The 6,531-nt window shown below is 34.0% G+C and overlaps 1 non-coding gene across 1 annotated transcript; it reads right to left on the bottom strand.

Annotated features, from left to right (window-relative positions):
• Nucleotides 1-1,613: 1,613 nt before the first annotated feature.
• On the bottom strand, nt 1,614-1,685 carry Trnae-uuc. Its single transcript has one exon. It is a non-coding gene; the product is annotated as a tRNA-Glu (tRNA).
• Between the last annotated feature and the right edge of the window lie 4,846 nt (nt 1,686-6,531).

The following is a 6,531-nucleotide window of genomic DNA, read 5'->3' as shown; positions in this document are numbered from 1 at the left end:
CGATTAAAAATTACTTTTTACATCAAAAATACAATACTCACATTAACTTCCTGATCCATTAACAAGTCACTAGATACCGGAAATATTCGTTAGAACAGCAAAATTCACGAGAGAGGCGACATAGAGGTCAGTTCCACTTAAAATTCGCGACGCGACTGACTTGTCAAAATTTGACAAGTTATGACAGGCGACGTGCTGACCTGCGGGCCGGTAGACACTTATGGCTGCCGCGTGACGTTTACCGGTTGCCATGGTAACGGCGCTTGGCGGCACATTTGAAAATTTCAAAATTACTGCCGACTGAGTTTTTACACCTGAAGAGACTTATAATGTTGAGCATTGTTGAATGATGATTTGAATGCGGAAGAAGAAGAAGAAGAAGAAGAAGAAGAAGAAGAAGAAGAAGAAGAAGAAGAAGAAGAAGAAGAAGAAGAAGAAGAAGAAGAAGGAAGAAGAAGAAGAAGAAGAAGAAAGAAGAAGAAGAAGAAAAGAAGAAGAAGAAGAAGAAGAAGAAGAAGAAGAAGAAGAAGAAGAAGAAGAAGAAGAAGAAGAGAAAGAATATGAAAGATCTCATAAAATATTATTATTTTAAGTGCTATAAAAATGTCATAATATTTAAGGTTGAAAATTCGACTTTTCCTTCCTTTATTCAGTACCTAATAACTTCTGAATACTTGAATTTAGCACAAAAATCTATAGGGCAACTACTATAGGAAATCATATTTAAAATACAACGGGATTAAAATTTAAATTGATAAATGAGCCGAGTTATCAACGATCTATGAAACCCTTGCAAAGTGAAAATTTGGAGAGGGGGGTTTCTGGGTGTTGCAAGAGGGGTAGGGGTGAGGAATTTCGACAGAAGACTTGTTTTTATGATGAGAAAAAAATGAGCTTGTTCAGAATGTATTAGAATCCTAGAATCCTAAAAAGCCTTCCTTGACTCTATTCCTCCTGTGGTCTTGTGCTTTGTGGACCTTGTGAGCGATTGGGACAGGTCACGACATCTAGCGGCTTTCAAAAGAACTATTTTCACGTAGTAAAGGCTTTCGCTGCTAGATGGCGATAGTATTGATGTCGAAATTATTATTTTGTACTGCAATGGGCCACAGAAAAGGATCTTTCTCTTATCTTATCTGTGACTGTGCCGAGATTGATTGATCCCTTTATTCATTTATAGAATAGAAATAGAATTACAAATTTATAAAGGATAGGATATAGCCATTATTCAATTACTACGTTTTTAAAATTAATTTTCACTTTTCAATATTATTATTTGTCGGATAATTACCGGCATCTAATTGCCAATTTTGATAAACGATATTGTCACTTATTTCTCTGGTGAACAAATATAACCAAATCAATTGTAATAGTAGGCTATTTTTCATAGGGCTACGTAAATGTTCACTGTAAATAAATAGTAGGCCTACCCCCATTAGACAGATTTTGTTGTTTTTTTATTATTAAATAAACATAAGGAGTATTAGTGATTCTCTATTATTAGTTCATTTATTCCAAAGTGAGAATGATGGGATTTGTGAAAAAATTCAGTGAATATAGGCAAAAATAATTGAATAATATTAACTTGAGCCATAATATTGAACAAAAAAAATTTCCCATGCCGGGAATCGAACCCGGGCCTTCTGGGTGAAAGCCAGATATCCTAGCCACTAGACCACATGGGATGGCTGAATGAGTTGGTAAATTTTGCGTTATTGAATATTTGACAAACAAGAATCAACATCAATTCCCCAAGCTTCACCATAACCTCCAAAATCACCTCCGTGAAGCTGGCGTTAATGGTGAGAGGGTGGGGGTTGTATTTAACCAGGTCCCTTGCCACCCCCAGGGAAGAATTATTTCAGAAATGATGAAAATCTATAAAACAAGTCTTCAGCTATCATGTGATACCACTTTCATATTTTGGGCTCAATAATTACGCCGTCAGCGGGGGGAAGGATCTTAGGTAACCAGGTCCCTTGCCGCCCCCAGGGAAGAATTATTTCAGAATATGATGTAAATCTATAAAACAAGTCTTCAGCTATCATGTGATACCACTTTCATAATTTGGGTTCAACAATTACGCCGTCAGCGGGGGGAAGGATCTTAGGTAACCAGGTCCCTTGCCGCCCCCAGGAAAGAAAAGATTCAATGTGTCAACACCGCAGCTCTGAAGAAACATTATTGTCACATTCAATGTGACACATTCATATGTGTATCACATATGTGATAACTTCTTATTTGCATTGAGGTAGACCTACACATATGGTAGTAAATAATTTTTAAAATTTCATTTTCTATCACTAAAGTTATAAGTATAAAATTGTAGATATCAATCATTTGATTCATTCAACAATTTGAATTGAAAACTGATGAAAAAAATTTACGTTGTCATAATAATTGATAATGAATTAATAATGCATCATCTGCAATATTAATTCAAATGATGGGAATATGCTTTCAACCACATTTTTATCACTGACACGTTTCAATAATTAATTAGTTAATTCATGAAATTATCAAGGGAAGTCATTTTTAAATTTTAAAAGAACTTCATAAAGAGTTTCATCTAGAAATAACTGGCATATTGCCAATGATGAGCCAAGATAATATTATAAAACTTCAACGTATGAGAGTTAAACTTAAAATTCATTTTACATAGAAACGATCAATTCTGCAAATTTGAAATGCATCTTTGCAACTTCTTCATTCTTATCATACCGTTCTCGATTATGAATGAATGAGTGTTGAGGATTAAAAAAAATTATGATTCATCACATAAATGTAATCAGCGTAATGAGATGAGCAATTCATAAAATTCCCAAGTACTTGAATCAAACGTTGAAAGCTCTTTGCAGAGAGGTGTAAAAGTTAATAGGTTAACTACCATGTGCATCAATTTTGATGCACACAGAATGTTACTCCCATACCTTGTGCATCACTTCTGGACATGCACTGGTGTCTATTAGTATACCATATTTAAATTTATTAGTCTTTCTGACAGACCATGACATTTTTTTCCATAAAAAGGCTGAAAAACCTGTGAAACGTATATTACAAGTTCAAAATGTTGTATTTCCTGTCTCAACCACTTCTCTGAAGCATGTGACCACTTTTGATGCACATGGTGTGTGGTTGGGATTTACAAAACAGTTAGCTAACTGCAATATTGTATTCATCACAATTGTCTACCAGCAGACTTCTAACAACCTGAGCTAACCTAACCTTGCTATTTATAACCATTATAGTTATTGAATAAACAGAAGTATTGAACATTCTCAGCTTTTTTCTCATTTCTGTGATGTGGTTTGATCCCAGATACTAGAAAAATTGCTGTGTTTCTGTGAAATAGATTTGACAATTACTATATTCAAAGTTGATTATAATTATTTAGCAGATTGCAATAATATGAAACATGTAGGTAGGTAGCTCCATCAAGGATTGCAGTAGGATGTTTACTGTTCAGCTCATAAGACTGCTAGTATATAATATAATATTTTGAGAAGCCTCTCTTTGCATGCTTCATTTTCAAGCAGTCTTTCTTCAGCTCTACAATAAACTTCCACTGTGAATATATTTTAGTAGAACTTATTAGTAGATTTTTCATTGATGTTGTGGAACTCCTTACAAAAATAAAACATTGATGTAATGTTGTAAATTTCACTTATTATTGGAGGGATATTTCACTTATTATAATTCCACTTCTATATTTTATCTGATAAGTTAAGTGGAATTGGCAACATTAGATACATCATTGTTTGATTTGATTTTTGTATAGTGTATTCCTGGGCCCCAGGCCAACAACAGATCCAAGATTTGAGTGAATGTAAAGAAATGAAAAGATATACAGAGAAGACTCATTATAATATATCATGATGAATGGCATTTATTGTAGGAACTCAATTATCTCATAGTAATAATAATTCTTCCAGATAAAAGTTCCAACATTATAAAATGTTCCATACCTATATAACCTACCACCATGAACCTCCCTGAATATGAATAAATAACTCATGACTACTTCTACTCCTGTATCTTCTAACATTATTACACTAAAACAATCTGAATCTGAATAATGAACCTACTCCTAGGCCCTAACTCTTATATTTTACCCTAAATAACACCCTAATCTTTTCTTCTGCATAATAACCCGACCTCTACTCCTACCTTCTAATATTTTTATCCTAACACTAAATCTAAATAATTAACCTACTATCAAAGCATACTTACTAATATCACCACTCTAATACACAAACCCCTGAATCTGAATAATGAACCTACTCCTAACTTCTTATATTTTACCCTAAAACACCCTAATCTTTTTTACTGCATAATAAACCAACCTCTACTCCTACCTTCTAATATTTTTATCCTAACACTAAATCTAAATAATTAACCTACTATTAAGTTAAAGCCTACTTACTAATATCACCACTCTAATACACAAACCCATAAATCCTTTCCTTGTCTCTATTTTTTTGAAACAGTGTGTCTTTCAAAGAAACATGGTTTGCATATTGCTACCACGGGGCAAGCAGGACAAAAAAGCTTCACTTTTTTAGCATGTTTCACAGCATGATTTCTCCAAACTTTTTCTACATTTTTCATAACACACACTGCAACGGGTTCTCTTGTCTAAGTCTTGTATGATATGTCGGTTAACTGCAGGCATATTCATAACTGGCTCGTCGATTCCAGATGATATAAGTCCAAGTATTATCTGTTCCCGGAATTTTGTTATGTCGATTTTCTTATGCTCGATTCTTTTGTAAAGTAGATGTGCATTGACTATTGAAGTATTTGTAATTAGTTCGAAAGCAACTTTGCGATACCACTTCAATCCTCTACGTAGAGCTGAATTATATGAAGCCATCTGGTCAGAAACATCAATGAATCCCTTAGCTGAATTGTATTCGACAATTGTTGAAGGTTTCTGAAGAACTCTATTTCGCTTGGTTGGTACATCAACTATAGTAGGTGCAGATTTCGTAGTCAGGAAGAGCACGTCTCTCTTATCATACCATTTCCCTACAATAACTTTTGTGTCACTCTGCAGACATTTCATTTCTCCCTTTCTCAATTTTGCATTTACAACTGTTTTGGGATTATGCTTTCTATTCTTACGCAGTGTTCCTATAAGATGAGTTTTGTTAGCATTAAGCTCATGGGCAAGCTCAACCGAAGTATAATAAGTGCGAAGTTAAACGATGTGAATGGTTGCTATTTTGTTCTTTTCCACAATAAATTTTGAAGGAATACGTGTATCCACCATCTAAGCAGAGTTTAAAAACTTTAACTCCATATTTGTGCCTTTTATTTGGTATGTACTGCTTTATTGATAGTCGGCCTTGGAATGGAATCATAGACTCATCTATGCATACTTTTCTTCCAACCACAACTGCAGATTTGAAAATAGAGACAAAGGTTTCCATCAGGTGTTCAATTTTAAATAATCTATTTCCTACAGGACAATCTTCATTATTTGAAAAATGAATCATTTTTAGGAGGACTTGGAATCTATTTCTTGCTATTTTCGCATGTTTAACCACATCGTTTCGATACAGAGTATTTGTAGACCAATAGTCACTTATTTGGGGTTTGTTGTCGACTCCCATCCAGAGAATTAAGCCCAAAAACCTTCGTATTTCGTCACTATTTGTTTCAGTCCAATCATTCAATGAAGAATGGGGAGTAATAGTCTCGTTAACTATACCCTCAACGATACATTGATCAGCATATATGTTTGTCTGTTTTACGATCATATTGATAATTTCATCATTCACAAAAAGTTTGTAATAATCAATTGGATCTTTACCTTTAGCAGTTTCATAAAATTCTGGGCGAAATTTATCTTCCACCACTTGACTTTCAAAATCATGCAGATTATCACCAATATCATACCAAGTCACGGTTTGTTGTTGTTCCCTAACCTCTGAATTATTATTATTATTATTGTTTATACCTACAAATTGTTCATCAATATCCATAACTAAACATTATCAACATGATACTAACCTATAAACTTCCAGATTTTCGATATAATCACAGATTACCAGATGATAGGAGAAGCTCAGGCCGAAATTAACTGATTTCAGTGAGTATAGATCACAGAGAAACGAGTACCTATTTACTATCTTGAAAAAGTTCTTATAACTGCCACCAGGGACGACTTAATTTGAAACCAAGAATGATCTATGCTACTCATGAACCAGTGAAGCCGATTGTATAGACAAAACACATATAGTTGTATCCAGAATTGGACACAGCTGTCTGTTTGATGAAGAAAATTGTGACCACATCTGATGCACATGGTCTCTGGGTAACAAGCAATGTGTATCATATCTGATGCACATTGAAGTAGCAGAGGAATGGGGAAAAATGACTCTTGGTTGATGAATTCATTTAATATTTTTAGACATGGTAGTCAATCTCTTTTAAATCTTCTGAATTTATTCGAAATTTGAGTCGTTTTGTGCATAAATTTCAACTCTAGTTTCCAGAATGAGTCCAACTATACAGGTATGCACTATT

The sequence above is a fragment of the Nilaparvata lugens genome, chromosome 12 (genome assembly GCF_014356525.2).
Source record: "Nilaparvata lugens isolate BPH chromosome 12, ASM1435652v1, whole genome shotgun sequence".
In the NCBI taxonomy this organism is placed as follows: Eukaryota; Metazoa; Arthropoda; class Insecta; order Hemiptera; family Delphacidae; genus Nilaparvata; species Nilaparvata lugens.
The sequence above is the reverse complement of the archived record's forward strand: the minus strand, read 5'-3'. Positions and strand labels throughout refer to the sequence as shown.